This window comes from Balaenoptera musculus, chromosome 12, assembly GCF_009873245.2.
Source record: "Balaenoptera musculus isolate JJ_BM4_2016_0621 chromosome 12, mBalMus1.pri.v3, whole genome shotgun sequence".
Taxonomy (NCBI): domain Eukaryota; kingdom Metazoa; phylum Chordata; class Mammalia; order Artiodactyla; family Balaenopteridae; genus Balaenoptera; species Balaenoptera musculus.
In genome coordinates, this window is record NC_045796.1 from 48,898,101 (window position 1) to 48,912,067 (window position 13,967).

Genomic DNA, 13,967 nt, shown 5'->3' on the forward strand with positions numbered 1-13,967 from the left:
CTTACCCTTGCTGTATGTGTCGCTGTTAACATTTAAGAGAAGATTAAAGCTGAAATGTAATTATAAAGCAAGAAAATATTTTAACTAGTAAAACTTAAAATGAGGAAAATGTTACTTTAAAAGCAAGAGAATAAGAAATTCAGCTGAGACAAAATAAAGCCCAGATAGAAATAGGAAAATTTAAGGTGAAAGAAATAGAAAAAGAAAAATAAGCAGTACCAGTCAAATCAAAGAGAATTTCTAGAACAATGCCTACATTCTAGTTTGTATATTATAAGCTGTCCATAAGAAGACAGAACTGGGGGCATAGAGGACAATATGACATATCTCTGGAAGGCTAGGGACAGTGTCATGGATCTTTAATCAAGGTCTGTGTAGACACCAGCACAGTAGATCAAAATGGGGAATAGCATCCAAATCTTTCACAGTACTCTATATACTTGTTCAGACCATTCAATCCTCCTAGGAGGCCAAATCCATTTAAATACACATTTAAGAAGGACAACAGATAAAAAGGTAGGCAAGGAAAGAATTACAAAAACAGGATGAAGTCTTGATGGGAGCAGGTTAATCTGTCATTTTAATTGCATTGTCTCTTCTTTTTGTCCACTAGTTAGATCAAGAAGCTTTTAGAGCTACAGATGCTAAAAAGTGACTCCTCTTGAAGAAACCATAAACATGAGATGCCTCACACCACCTACTCCAGATTTTATGTAAGATAAATTGAATCTCACGTGGAATTGCACGTGGTTTTTCTCAGAGTACATGACACTTTATCTTTAAAAAGGAGGAAGGTACGCTTCCATGTCCATTTAGTCTTCAAACAAGTAGAATGCGTGAGATCAGTTTTACTATGTCCCCATTTTACATATGAGAACACTAAGGACCAGAAAAGATAAGTGATTTGCCTCATCAAGGTGCTCTCAACAGTGTGCACTGTGGAGCTGGAATCAGAAACAACCTAGACCAGTGCTGTCCAGTAGAAATATAATGTGAGCCACATATGCTGTTTTAAATTCTCTAGTAGATACCTAAAAAAGTTAAAAGAAATAGGTGAAATTAACTTTAATAATATATTTTATTTAGCACAATACATTCAGACTATTAACATCTTAACATGTAGTTAATATAAAACTCAATTAGATGTTTTACATTTCTTTTTTTAATGCTATATCTTTGAAATCCAGTAGGTCTTTTACTTTTACAGCACATTTAAATTTGCACTAGCCACGTTTCAAGTACTCAAGTACATTTCAAGTACTTAATAGCCATGTGTGGCTAGTGGTTACCACACTGGACAGCCTGGTTCTAGACCAGTGGTTCTCAAGGTCTGGTACCCAGACCAGGAGCATCAGCATCACCTGGGAACTGTTAGAATTGCACATTCTTGGGCTCCATTCCAAATCTACTGAATCAGACCCTCTGGGGGTGGAGGCCACCAATCTGTGTTTTAACAAGTCCCTTCTGGTAATTCTGATACAAGCTAAAGTTTGAGAATCATTGCTCTAGACAATTGCCTCTTCATCCCAATCCAAATAAACCTAGGACACCCATGGCAGGCTAGTACTGACGAAGAGGAGCCCCTTCTCTTGAGATAAACAATTCTTGGCTAGATAAAGTTGGTATTCTCTTATATGGAAATCTTCTAGTCCTAGTTGTGGTTCCATTTCTTGGGACTATGGAATGAATCATCAACACATAATTTAAACAAGATTTCATTTAACATTTTATTTAAGGAAGAAAAAAACACCAGTAACCACCCTAGACAATCACCTTGAGTTTAGTTATTAATTTCTCTTGTCCTCAGTTTCCTCACCCATAAAACGGGGATTAATAAATGTTAGCAACTTTAAAAAGTACTGTGTACATAGCACAGGGAACTCTACTCAATACTCTGTAACAAATTATATGGGAATAAAATCTAAAAAAAAGTGGATATATGTATATGTATAACTGGTGCACTTTGCTGTACAACAGAAACTAACACAACATTGTAAATCAACTATACTCCAAAAAAATTAATTAACAAAAAACTAATATTACACAGATTTCTCAAGGGGAACGTTTCTATATAAATATCTCTTAGCTAAAAAAAAAAAGTACTGTGTACCAAAAAGAAAAAAGGCAACAAAAGTGACTGCTATTTTAAAACTACAGTTAAAAAATCAGTGGGCAGGAAAGGTAATATAGATTTTGAGCATAGAAGCAGAAGCCAATTCACTTATATTTCTCAGAACATTAGATTTTGCTGAGGGGGCAGGGTAGGGTTCTTGCCAAAATCATCAAGGAGAATGAATTCGAGTATGCCTTAAAGTGGAACTTTCAGTAAACAGGAATTACCTATAAAGAAAATCAGGAAGCTGAAGTTTTTTTTTTTTTTTAATGAAGTTACATCCTGCCATAGAAAAGCTGAATAGGAAATAAAGACTGATGCGCTCTCAACTGTATACTAAACCAGCTATTATTTCATCAAGGAAAATCTGAGCAAAAGCTCAGATTTAGAGAAGGGAAAACAACATGGGAAGGCTGAATGTCATGAGAAACCAAAGACAACCAACGGCTACAATTAAACATGATTTTGGAAAAAACTATGCAAATAAACCTCTACTCTGTGATTGCAGATTTCTTAGTCGCCGCCTGCCCTCTCCACCCCCTACCCCCATTTCCGTAATACTTCGTGCAGACTTCTGCTTGGAGATATATATATATGTAATATACTCCGCACTCTTCGGTTTGACCAGAGAAAACAATTTCATCACCCTAACACTTTTCCAGTTTATTCTCCCACCTTCAAATGAAAAGACACTAGAAAGGCAAGACAGCCCTTTCTCGAGGCAGGTTCCCATGGTTTTGAGGGAATGGCAGATGCCTTTCTGCAGTGGCGGCTGCAATCTTCCGCAAAGCAGAAACTGCAGCTCACACTCTCTTCTTTCCTCACCCTAACCCACTATCCCAAGTCCACATAAACCTTAAACACACACACACACACAACTCCTGCAATCTCGCATTCCCCTCTCACACCTTAAACGGTAAGCAAGCCAGGGTGCCCGATGTTACAGAAGCGCTCTACCCACTCGGTGGCCCCACCCATCGCCGCCCCGCCCCCGCCCCCAAACGCCCGAGGGGCCCGTTGATAGGGCAGCGAAGCCTGCCACTCTCGCGGTGCGGCCCGCCCCCTCCTCGCTCCCCGCTGGGGCTGGAGGGGCTGGAGCATCAACGCGAGTAGCTAGCTGCGAGCAGCCGCGGTAGCGGCTGCGCGTAGTTGCAGTTGCGCCATCTGTCAGGAGCGGAGCCGGCGGGGAGGGGGCTGCCGCGGGAGAGGAGGAGGGGTCGCCGCGAGCTGAAGGCCGTCGAGACCCGACCGCCGACCGGCCGCGGGAGCTGAGGAGAGGCTGCACTCGGAGCCGCGCGTCCACCGCCGTCCGGGCGCGCGGCGCTTCAAGCCGAGCACCGAGGGCTCCCCGGGCTCACACAAAGCCGCCGCCCGCGCCTGGGAGGGATCCGGCCGCCGGGCCGGGGACACCCGGCGCCGCCCCCTGGGCACTCTCAGAAGGCCCACCGGCTCCCGGGCCCGCCGAGGAACCACCGGAGCCGCTTCGGCCGCGCCGGAGGAGGGCGGGGAGAGGACCATGTGAATGGGCTCCGGAGCCTGAGCGCAGCGCAGGTAAGCGGCCGGGGATGCGCCCCGGGGCTGCGGGGATGCTGCGGAGACGCCGGCCGCCGGCGCCCCCGCGCAGCGCCGCCCCCGCCGCGGGGCCCAGCGCTGCAGTCTCTGGGCCACCGCCGTCTCCCGGGCGCCCCGCTGGGCTGCCGGGGAGTTGGCCCCGCTCGGAGTCTTCCTGTGGCCGCGCCGGAGGACACCTCTGCCTGGTGCGGCCCCGAGGTAGCGCAGGGATGGGGGGCCCATTTCCTCGCGGGCGCCGGCTGTGAATAGGAATTGGCTTGGGGGCTAGGCTGGCCCAGACTCCGCCCCCGCCCTCTTTTCGGGGCCCCCCGCGGGGACCCGGGCTGTGTGTGTTGTTTTAATGTCAGGGATGATGTAATCACTTAATAATTGAAGCCCAGTGCTGCTTCCCTCCCCACCCCACTCCACCCCTGCCCCACTCCTCCACCTCTCTGCCTCCTCTTGCGGCCGTCGCCTTCCCCATCGCATCCTCCTGCCTATTTCTGGCACGTCCCTTGCACTTCCCCCATCCTCCCCTCCACTCTTCCTGTGCCACCACCCACCCGTCCCCAGTCCCCCGTGCTGGAGCCGTAGCTCCTCTTCCTCTGACCCCCACACTCCTCCTGCTCCCTTAGGCTCCTTTCTCCTCCCTTCCCTGCTCGCTGGATTTCCTCTCGACTTCCTTAGATCGATGACTGTTTTTGTTTGGTTGCCTCCCCTCTCTTATCTGCGCCCACAGGCGGAGGGGACTGAGCCAGAAAGAGGCCACCGAGCTTGGGCCCAGGCAGAGATTTGCTGGGACTGAGTGTGAAGAGGGATAATAAAATCACCCTTCTTGCCCCTCCTCCCCCCAATAAATCACACAGACTCGCCGGCTGTGTGTGTGTGTGTGTGCGTGTGTGTGTGTGTGTGACACAAAGAGCCCTTTCAGTGCACAGAGAGGAGACGCACAAAGTACCCAAGGATGGGCGCGATGCTTCTTGTTTCTCTTCCCTGGGGCTTCCCTTTTTCTCAGATAAAGCAGTTGATCTTCTCTCTGAGAGTCTTTCCTGCCACATTTACCAAAAAATAAAAGGCCCCAGATGCAGGGTGGCAGGTGCTGGCATTTTGCTGTATTCATGGACCGGTAGTGTTGACTGGCAGCTGCAGTATTTCTTAGATTTAAGGGGGAAATGATTTCAGCTGTCTGAAGAGTTGCTTTACTTTCAAGGTAGCACCCTCCCCCACCCAGTTTTAACCCCCTTTCATTGTAGGGGGTAGGATAAATTGGTATGGGGGAAGAAGACTTTTGTTTCTGAAAGAGAGTTAAATTGATGTTTGCTAGGAGTGAGGCAGCCTAACTTGCTTCTTCTCTCAAGTCTAAGGAGTACTGAAGTCTTTTGAAATGAAGTCTTGTCTGCCTACTAATTGTTGTTTTACCCTTATATTTAAACAAGCTCCTGGGGACATTGCTAACACAGCATTAAATTGGTATTTGGAAGACCACTGGAGACTGTGTCTCTTCCCTGCTTCAGGGTAGCCTTCAGACGCCCACATCCTTCCTCTCACCACCAAGTTGACTGTAATACTTTCCACGCTTTGTGCTCTTTCTCCCGAGTCCCTGCCCCATGGGTACTGTGCTTTCAGATGAAGGGACTCACAGATTTTTGGAGGAAGTGGTTTTGTTAACTATCTCAGGTTTTGGAGGCACTTAGCTATGATCGAAGGATGTAGAGAATCTTTTGACTGATCTCTTAAACCATCTGCTTGATGTTCCTCTTGAAGAGGAAATATAAATGTAAATCTGGGGACTTAATGTTCCATTTTGTAAGCCAGTGACTATTACATCCTTAATCAATAATGTCAAAACTTAGGTTGAACCCCTTGATTCCTAAGAGCATGGCTCTTTGACTATTATAAGTAATAGAACTGTCTCACGTTCTTCAAGAATTTTATTAGAAGAGAGTTGTTATGGTTCATTAAACATTTACTTCTGCGCTTTCTAAGGGCATCCATCTTGGAACTTTTTATATTAAAAAAAAAAGCAAAAGGCTTAATGAGCGTACTGTAAAAAAAAAAAACAACAACAACAATGGTTTGTTTGTTTAATGCCAGACCCAGGAAAGAAAGTCAGTGCACAATAAACTCGCGCTCTGTTGACCGAGTTCAAGAGAATGATGAGGTGAATGTGAACAAACACATACTCTGCTTTCTGCAGTTTTATTCTATGCTTTCTCCTGGGTCTGGAATCTCCAACCCCACCTGATTTGCTTGGGTCCTGTTAAACCTAGGGCCCAGCTCAGAAGTCTTCTACTCTGGGATGCTTTCTCCATCTTTTCACCTTCAAACAAATCACCATGAGTCCAATTTTGTTTTCATATCTCAGCAGCTGGCACATGTCTCTTTCCAGCATTAGTTTGAGCAGCACATTGGAAGAAGGAACCTGGTCTTATTTATCTTGTTTCAACAAATGTGAGCTAGGTCTTTGGTATGTGCTAAGCACCTGGATTAATTAAGCTAATGTTAGCAGCTGTAACAAATAGGTCTGCAAAAATATAATGCCTCAAAAGCAATAGACGTTTATTATTCCTCATGTAATAATTCAAAATGGGTATTTCTGATCAGTGGGTGTCTTTCTTCCATGCAGTGATTCTGGACCCCAAGTTCTCCCATCCCATAGCGCTCCATTGTAACCTGCTTTCAGCTGGCAGAAGGACAAAAGAGGGAATAGAGGGGATGTACCGACTTTTTAAATGCCTAGGCCTGGAAATGACACCCATCACTTCTACCTACATACTTTACTTGAGGGCCAGTTATATGGCCACATTTAACTGCAGGGGAGCCTGGGAAATATAGTTAAGCCATGTGACAGAAAAAAGTTCAAGAAGAAATGTATTTTGGGCCAGCAGCTTTGCCATATACTGCTGCTCAACAAGGCACAGTCGTTGCCCTCAAGGAATTTGTAGGCTGATGAGAATTAAATGGAAACCTAGAGCCTATACCCATCATTGTCTTGTACTTTTCATTTTATAGGTTCAGACCTTCTCATTTTAAACATGTTTCCCAAAACCTTACTTTTTGTCGGTTCTAGTGGCCAGTTTCCACCCAGTAATTTCCTGTAATACAGTGACCTGATGGCTCCTGTGCTGACTTTGATGTGGCTCTCCAGTAGCACCTTTGTTGGCCAAGATTTTTATCTGCTGATTTTATAGACTCCCCAAGTGGCTAAGCGGGTCTTTAGAAATCACAGTCATACCTTCTCTAATTGGAAGAGGAAATTAAACAGACTCCAGAGGAGAAATTTCTTGCCCCAGGCCATGTTCATGGGAAGGGAGCCTCATCTGCCCAGGTCTTCAGTCCCACCTGGGTCCCCTCCATCCCGCAGATACCCTGAGTTGGTGACTGTGAGCCCTGCATCTTCCATGGAGTTAAGTGAGCTCCCAGACCTCCAGGAGCAGGGTGAACTGCTAGTGTTCTGGATAATCCCTGTTCTCCACAGGCCTCCCCAGGAGCAATTCTGTCTGTACTAGTCATCATACTTAGTTATGCACATATTTTTGCTATAAACAGTTTATTATATCCATCTGTTCTGCAAACATTGGCCAGTATGTTATTGTGTACAAGGCACTGGGAGATAGGATTATGAAAATGAATACTTCTGCTGTGTTCTCTCTGTTCAGCTTAGTCTGCTAGAGGAGATAAAAATAATACATAATAACTACTTTTATTGAGCATTTACTATGTGTCAAGCTCTAATCTTTTAAGCTCTAATCTTAGCAATAATGATATGAACACCTGAAACTAATATAAATTGTAAATCAACTATACTTCAATTAAAAAAACAATAATGATATGAAGTAGTTTCACTTATAATCCCCATTTTACAGGTGGGCATTTGAAGCAACGGAGGTTAAATAACTAACTCAAGATCATACATAGCTAGTAAGTGGTAGAGTCAGGATTCAGGCCCAGTTAGTTTGGTTTCAAAGCCCTTGCTCTTAGCCACGAGGCAGTATGCGAAATACTATGTATGGATATAATGATGATATTGATTAAAATGTGTTACATGCCATAAAGAGGGGTGGCGTAAATGCTTTGGCAATTGATACTTTTGGTTGTGGGGAAATATAACTTTATGTTTAAATACAAAATAAAATGTCCATTTCTACTGCCATGCTTTCCATTTTAGACCCTCATTTATTGCTCACCTAGGAAATAAAAAAATAAATTAAAAAATGGGAAAGCAAAGCATGTTGATACCGGAAATACTTTTACTCTGTGTGAGTCTTTATTTTCAGCTGGGTCCTTGTGTGTCCCACAGATAGGTCTGTAAGAATTTGTGAATCGTCCTACATATTTACTCATCCAGCAACATTCATTCATTGTATCTACCACTTGCCAGACATTGAACTAGATGCTTCAGAGACAAAGAGTTATAATCCTGGCCCAAGGAACTGCATGAGGAAGTCTCTGACCACTGTGATAACTGCCGTGATTCTAGGGGTCCGCAAGAGAGCATGAACTCCACAGAGAGGTGGGAAAATGGGGTGGCGAGGCAGAGAAGGCCAGAGGAGGAATTGGCCAGTTGAGTGTTGTGGGAAGGCCATTGCCCCAGAAGGAGCAGCCCAGAAAGCAGGTGCACAGACTTTTTAGGAAACTGCAAGTCGTTCAGGGTGGGTGAGGGTGGTAGAGAGATGGACAGAGGGAGAAGATGGGGCTGGTGGAAAAGTACTTTGTCAGGAATGCCATTTAAGAGTTGTAAGCAGAGGTGCCACTTTGGTCTGATTTGTTTTATAAAGATCCATCTGGCCACAGTGTGGGCTGTTGGCCAGAGGTGGTCAAGACAGATGCAGGGAAGGTAGTTATGGAAACTCAGATGAGCCATAGATGAGGTGCTGCACGGAAGTGGGGATGGAGCCAAAGAAACAGAATAAGAGAGGGTGAGATAGCATATTGTGTGAGGGGAGAGGCAGAGGGGGGTCCTTGGGAAGTAGGTGGAGAAAGACATGCAGACAAGCAATGCAGTAAAAGCAGCAGGGAGTGGGTGTTTAAGTGATGACTTTATCACGGACACTTTGGACTTTCCGGTCAAAGTATCTTGTAGGCAGTTGAATAGTAAGGGACTTAGAGATCATGTAGTCCAGCATGTCCATTTTACTTATGAGGAAAAATGAGGCCCCGAGTGGCTAAGTGCCAAGGTGGCAGTCACCACTTAAAGCCAGGTTTCAACCCTTTCAGCCCAGGTGAGGGCTGTGGTCAGGAGCATGGACTCGGGGTATGGTCCTGGTCTGACCCCTTCCAGCTGTGTGAGCTGGACCCAGTTACCTAAGCTCTCTGTGCCTCCCTTTCTTCACCTTTATAATGGAGTTAATAGTTCCTACCTCAAAGGTTTGCTGTGAGGAGTCTATAATTAATACATGTAAAGTGCTCAGAATAGTACCCCACACATAGAAAAGCTGTGTGTTTGCTGCTGTTGTTCATGTGTGTATATATGTAGATACATACATATGCACGTAACGTGTACATCTGACACATATATCCCTTAGGGAAGGGAGGATAAAAATGTATTCTGTGCAGAAAAGGACATTTTGAATATTTTAGAAAGAGATGTGGGTGATTGTCAGTTCTGAATCAAGAATTATTGGAAAACATAGGAAATTAGTTGAAATAGTATGATGGAAAATAGCATTTTTAGCGAGTCTTCTTGAGAAATGCAGAACCTTTTTTATTCTTCAGTAGAAAACATAAAAGTACTTTGAAGTTAGTCCTATAAAAGGATATCTTTGTTTTAGCCAGATAACCAGAATTTTAACCTATTTTCAATGTGCATCCCTTGAGTTTGACTTCAGAATGTCATCATGACTTTCTGAAGGTAGAATAAACCACAGGATAGGAAAAAGCCCCATGAGTTATGAGTTTCATACACTTGGTTCCTATGAAAAGAAGGTGATTTGGGTTATTTAGAGGAAAGTAATTTTTTTCAGTGTTTCTAGTTGAGCAAATCTAATTTTTGGCTACTAAAACACATGACAAGCCTGAACAGTATTATCCAAATGGACGTGGGTGACATGTAGTTCAGACAACTTTGGAGTAAGTAGCGCTCTGGACTTGATTAGAACACAGTAATCCTGGAAGGATATAAATTGAACTGGATTTATGGTCTAATAAACACGTGGGAAGAAAAGATAATGCTTACTGACTCATGAAACTTTAACAACGTTTGTAAGGCCCTGAGTTGGAGAGCTCTCATTTGGATGAGAGCATTTTCCCACTCATCTCAGCCTGCTTCCAAAATGACCTGCATCGTGCCTTGCTCAGGGTGTGAAGCAGACTGGAGTCCTGTTGCTGGGTCTTCTTTGGATGCAGAGATCATCACCTGTTCTGCCTCTGTCCGCCCGTGACCTCAGGCAGCACCCGTTGGTTTGAGCAAATGAGTACTGAGCACCCATTAACTGTGTTTGGGGGAGAAAAAGTAAGGTGTGGGAAAGTCTTAGCCCATTGCTGATTTGAATTCAGAAGGCCTTTCCTGAGGACTACTTATTTCTGACCTGTATTGCCCTCTGTGACAGTGTGAAAAAGCACGTAACACCCCACAGCCACTCACCTCTCCCTAAATATACCAGAAAAATAATCATACCTACCTTTGTTATTGAATCCCAGAGGCCTTAAGTGCCTTACATAGAGTAATTTACTTAGTTACAACAACTCGATGAGGCAGGTCAGATGGGAAGATTGAGGCTCAGAAAGGTAAAGTAACTTGCCCATTGTCACACAGCTAATTACTAGTGAAGCCAGGTGTGTCTGGTTCCTAAATTTGCACCTGCTTTTGCTCCAAAGCTGTGGTTCTTCGTTCCCTGCGTACTCTCAAGCCTCCTTGCCTTTGCCTTGCAGTTACTTCTGTGTTAGGTTTTGGGGGATACAAAGGCACCTTTGCCCCCAGGGAAGCCCCACTCCTTTTGTGGCTCCACTCAAGACTTACCTTCTGGGAAGCCCCCCTTTGGTCCTGTCTCTGGGCTCCCATGGCACTTGGTTACCTTCTCATCATCACCCTCGTCGCAGCCTGACTTATAAAGCAGAGTGGAGTCAGCTGGGTAGGACAGTGGAAAGATACTGGTCTTTTTCCCTGACTTGGGAGCTCTTTCAAGTCAGGGACTATGTCTTATTCGTGGCTGATTTGCCAGCTCAACACCCAGCAGTATTCCATGAGGTACTGTCGTTATTATTCCCATTTGATAGATGGGAAAACTGAGGCCTAGAGGTGAAGTGATTTGGTCAGGGTCACACAACTAGTAAGCAGAGCTGGGGTCTGAACCCAGACAGTCAGTCTGGCTCCAGAATCAATGCTCTTAACACTAAGTTTGTTCCAACTCTCAAACAAGGTTATAAACCACAGGCTAGAGGCAGTGCCCTCCACCTCCTAGCCCAGTACCTCACAGTCCACACACAGTAAAGATCACCCTCTTGTTTCTACCATCTACTCTGGCAGAAAGACAAACAGGATACGTCTAACCAGGCCTTATCTCATGATACGGAAAGAGCTTTGGGGCCGTGATTGCATGACTGTCCTCTGAGGGTCTTAGAGAATGCATAGTGCCAGGCCCAGTTCTGACTCAGGAGGTATGGGGTGGGCAGGGTTGAACACTGACATCTTTCCTGTATATGAGAATGGCCCTGAGGATGGAGCCATCAGGGAGGCAGCTTCTGAAAGACGAGGAATGAAGAAGCACAGTGACTCAGCCACAGTGGTGGGAGCTGGCTGTTGAAGTGGTAGAAAATCATCAATCAGCCGCAGCCAGAGGGAACTGAACCCAGGGGAGGCTGGGGATCAGAAATCCGTCACAGAAAGACCTCTTACCTTGTATTTTTAAGATTTCTAAGTACCTGCTCCTTTTGAATGTGCTGGTGGGATTTCATCTGATGAATTCAAGCACTTTCATTTTCTTCAGAGCTTCCATCTTGGAGGTACCCAAAAATAGTAGGCTTTTCAAGGAGTTGTATAAGGATTCCATCTGCTTTATACTGAAAAGTAGGGCTTTAATGGAAAATTAAAAATGAGTCAGATTGCCTTTACCACAACAAAGCCCAGGGCACTTTTCCCAATCCTTTCTTCTTTTAATCCCCAGAAAAAGTTACTGAATCTGTATTTCTGTGAAATTCTGCCCAATTGAAATTCTACTGAATAGGCAAATAAACACCAACGAGTTCCTTCATTTCCACACATTGTAGTATCTGTTTGGAAGCAGTAACAATTTCAAATGTTGTCACTTGTAAAATTTGATTTTTATTTCAATTTAAACTTTATTCCAGAAATTGTGTGATATGCTTCCCGTAGCTAGGCATATGCACACAAGGATATTTGAAAATCGCTGATTTCTGTTAAAGGTTTCTCTTGTTTGCTCTCAGAGTTTGGAGGGGTTCACCTTTTTATTGTCTGACCTCCTAGAAATACAAATAGCCTCTCATCATTTTCAGATACAGGAGCTGAGTTGTTAATGAACTCTCACACTCTGTCATTCTGTACCTTTTATCACCATCTCCTGCTTGAAAATGCCAGTTCTGTAGCTGTACTTCGTGTGTTCCTTTGCCTGATCGATATTCTCATGATATGTTGTGTCCTTCAGGCCCTCCTGTGTTTTGCAAATAATGATTCCAGTTGCTTCACTCCTAGGCTTTCTAGCTTGAGTTGAGGAGGTATTGATCCATGTCAAAATTCATGTGCTGGCTGATGTAAATACTGGTTCTTTTGCCTTGTCCCCTAACAACCCAGTGAACAGGAGTAAGGCCAAATCCTTTAGCCTGGCATTCGGCGACTTCCCCATCTCCACTTTCTGAGGCATTCCTGGCTCACCTCATTCACCATCACGCTAACACTTGATTCTCCGGATGTCAACATAGTATCTCATTAGTATGGAATACGTGTTCTGGCCTTTGCTCTCCTTTCCTGGACTCCCCAGCCCTTCCTTTCCCCGGGAACTCTATCCATTTCTCAAGGCCCAGCTGGAATCCCAGCCCTGGGCAGCTTCCCCTCATCTCCTCATTCTCTTGCATTGAACATGTGTGCCTCTCAGTTGCCTCCTAAGAAATGATGCCTTGTGTGGTTAGTTAAATCCTGATATGAGGAATCCAAGGAGCAGAGAATTTTTGTGAGTTGCCCAAGGTCATACATGCAGTTCCTCATTTAGTTTAGACTAGAATCCAGGTCTCCTGGAAATCTGTGTATGTGGGTCCTGCCTTCTCAACAGACCATTGGCCTCATATGTGCAAAAATGTTGGGGTTTTTTGTCCCCCTATGGCTTGTAGCACACTGTCATTCATGGTGTAGATACTCAGCAGGTATTATTTAGATAGGCCCTGGGGACAGAGTGCTGGAATATGTAGCTGGTTTCCTCGCCATCTGTGAGGCTAGGCTGGCATCTCCTTGGACATTGAGCTTCTGTAGTTTCTGACGGCACTAGATTCACTCTCTATGGACCCATGTGATGTAGGTTCGGGGACTGTCCTATACTGTCTTCAGAACCACCATTGTCTTCTGAGAATGGTATGTGTTTAAAGATCTTTTGTCCATAATCTTGAGCTTTTTGTTAAAAATTTAAGGTGGTCAGGGCAACAGTTACTTCTTTGCCCTCAGTCATCAGGTTTTCATCAATAAGATTTTCACCAAAAACAACAGGAAGTTACCGATAGTGCACAATGATGTCCAAGACCAGGGAGAAATGCAGAATGTTTCAAGTTTCAAAATCTGGAATAAACTGGAAAAATACAACAGTGAGTGATAGAAGAGGGAAAAGTGGCAGAATGGACCACTGGTATTGTGCCTGAAGGTCTGTGGAGCCTGGGGAAACGGAAGGAGGCAGGCTCACCTACTGTGCACCTACCCATGGCTGGACCTCTCACAGTAGCATTTAGCTGAGTCCCTCAGCCACATGAAACCCAGCTGTGGCTGTGAGGGTGCCTTCCTTTCCATGCATTCATTTTGTTCATTTGGCATATCTGGAGAATCTCCTTAGCCGAGACTTAAGGTCCTACAGAGTAATGATTTAACACTAGAACCCAACCACAGCCTCTGTATATCCTTCCACAGAGTGATTGACAATAAACCTTATAAAATGTTTTCCATGGTTGCAGGGAGGGACTACTTGAGTCACTTCTGTAACAAAAGACACAACAGCACACAGGCAATGTTTGTCAGCTCCTCATTAAGAGTCTTCTCAGCTCCCTGTGGAAAGCTCTCTGTGATTCCTCATGAATGGCTTCGCCTGCCTAGTCCTCACCTGGATGCCACGTTTAATGTATCCGAGGGATGGAGAGCATTAAAAACACCTTC

At 44.7% G+C, this 13,967-nt stretch overlaps 1 protein-coding gene across 4 annotated transcripts in view; it reads left to right on the plus strand.

Moving 5' to 3' along the window:
• Positions 1–3,269: 3,269 nt before the first annotated feature.
• Positions 3,270–13,967, plus strand: part of FYN (FYN proto-oncogene, Src family tyrosine kinase) — a 209,941-nt gene continuing 199,243 nt past the window's right edge. Inside the window, exon 1 of one of the 4 annotated variants that reach the window (XM_036871599.1) lies at positions 3,270–3,664. The gene's annotated coding sequence lies outside the window, so the exon portion shown is untranslated. The remainder of the gene's footprint in view (positions 3,665–13,967) is intronic. The other 3 variants (XM_036871600.1, XM_036871598.1, XM_036871597.1) reach the window with 3 other exon arrangements.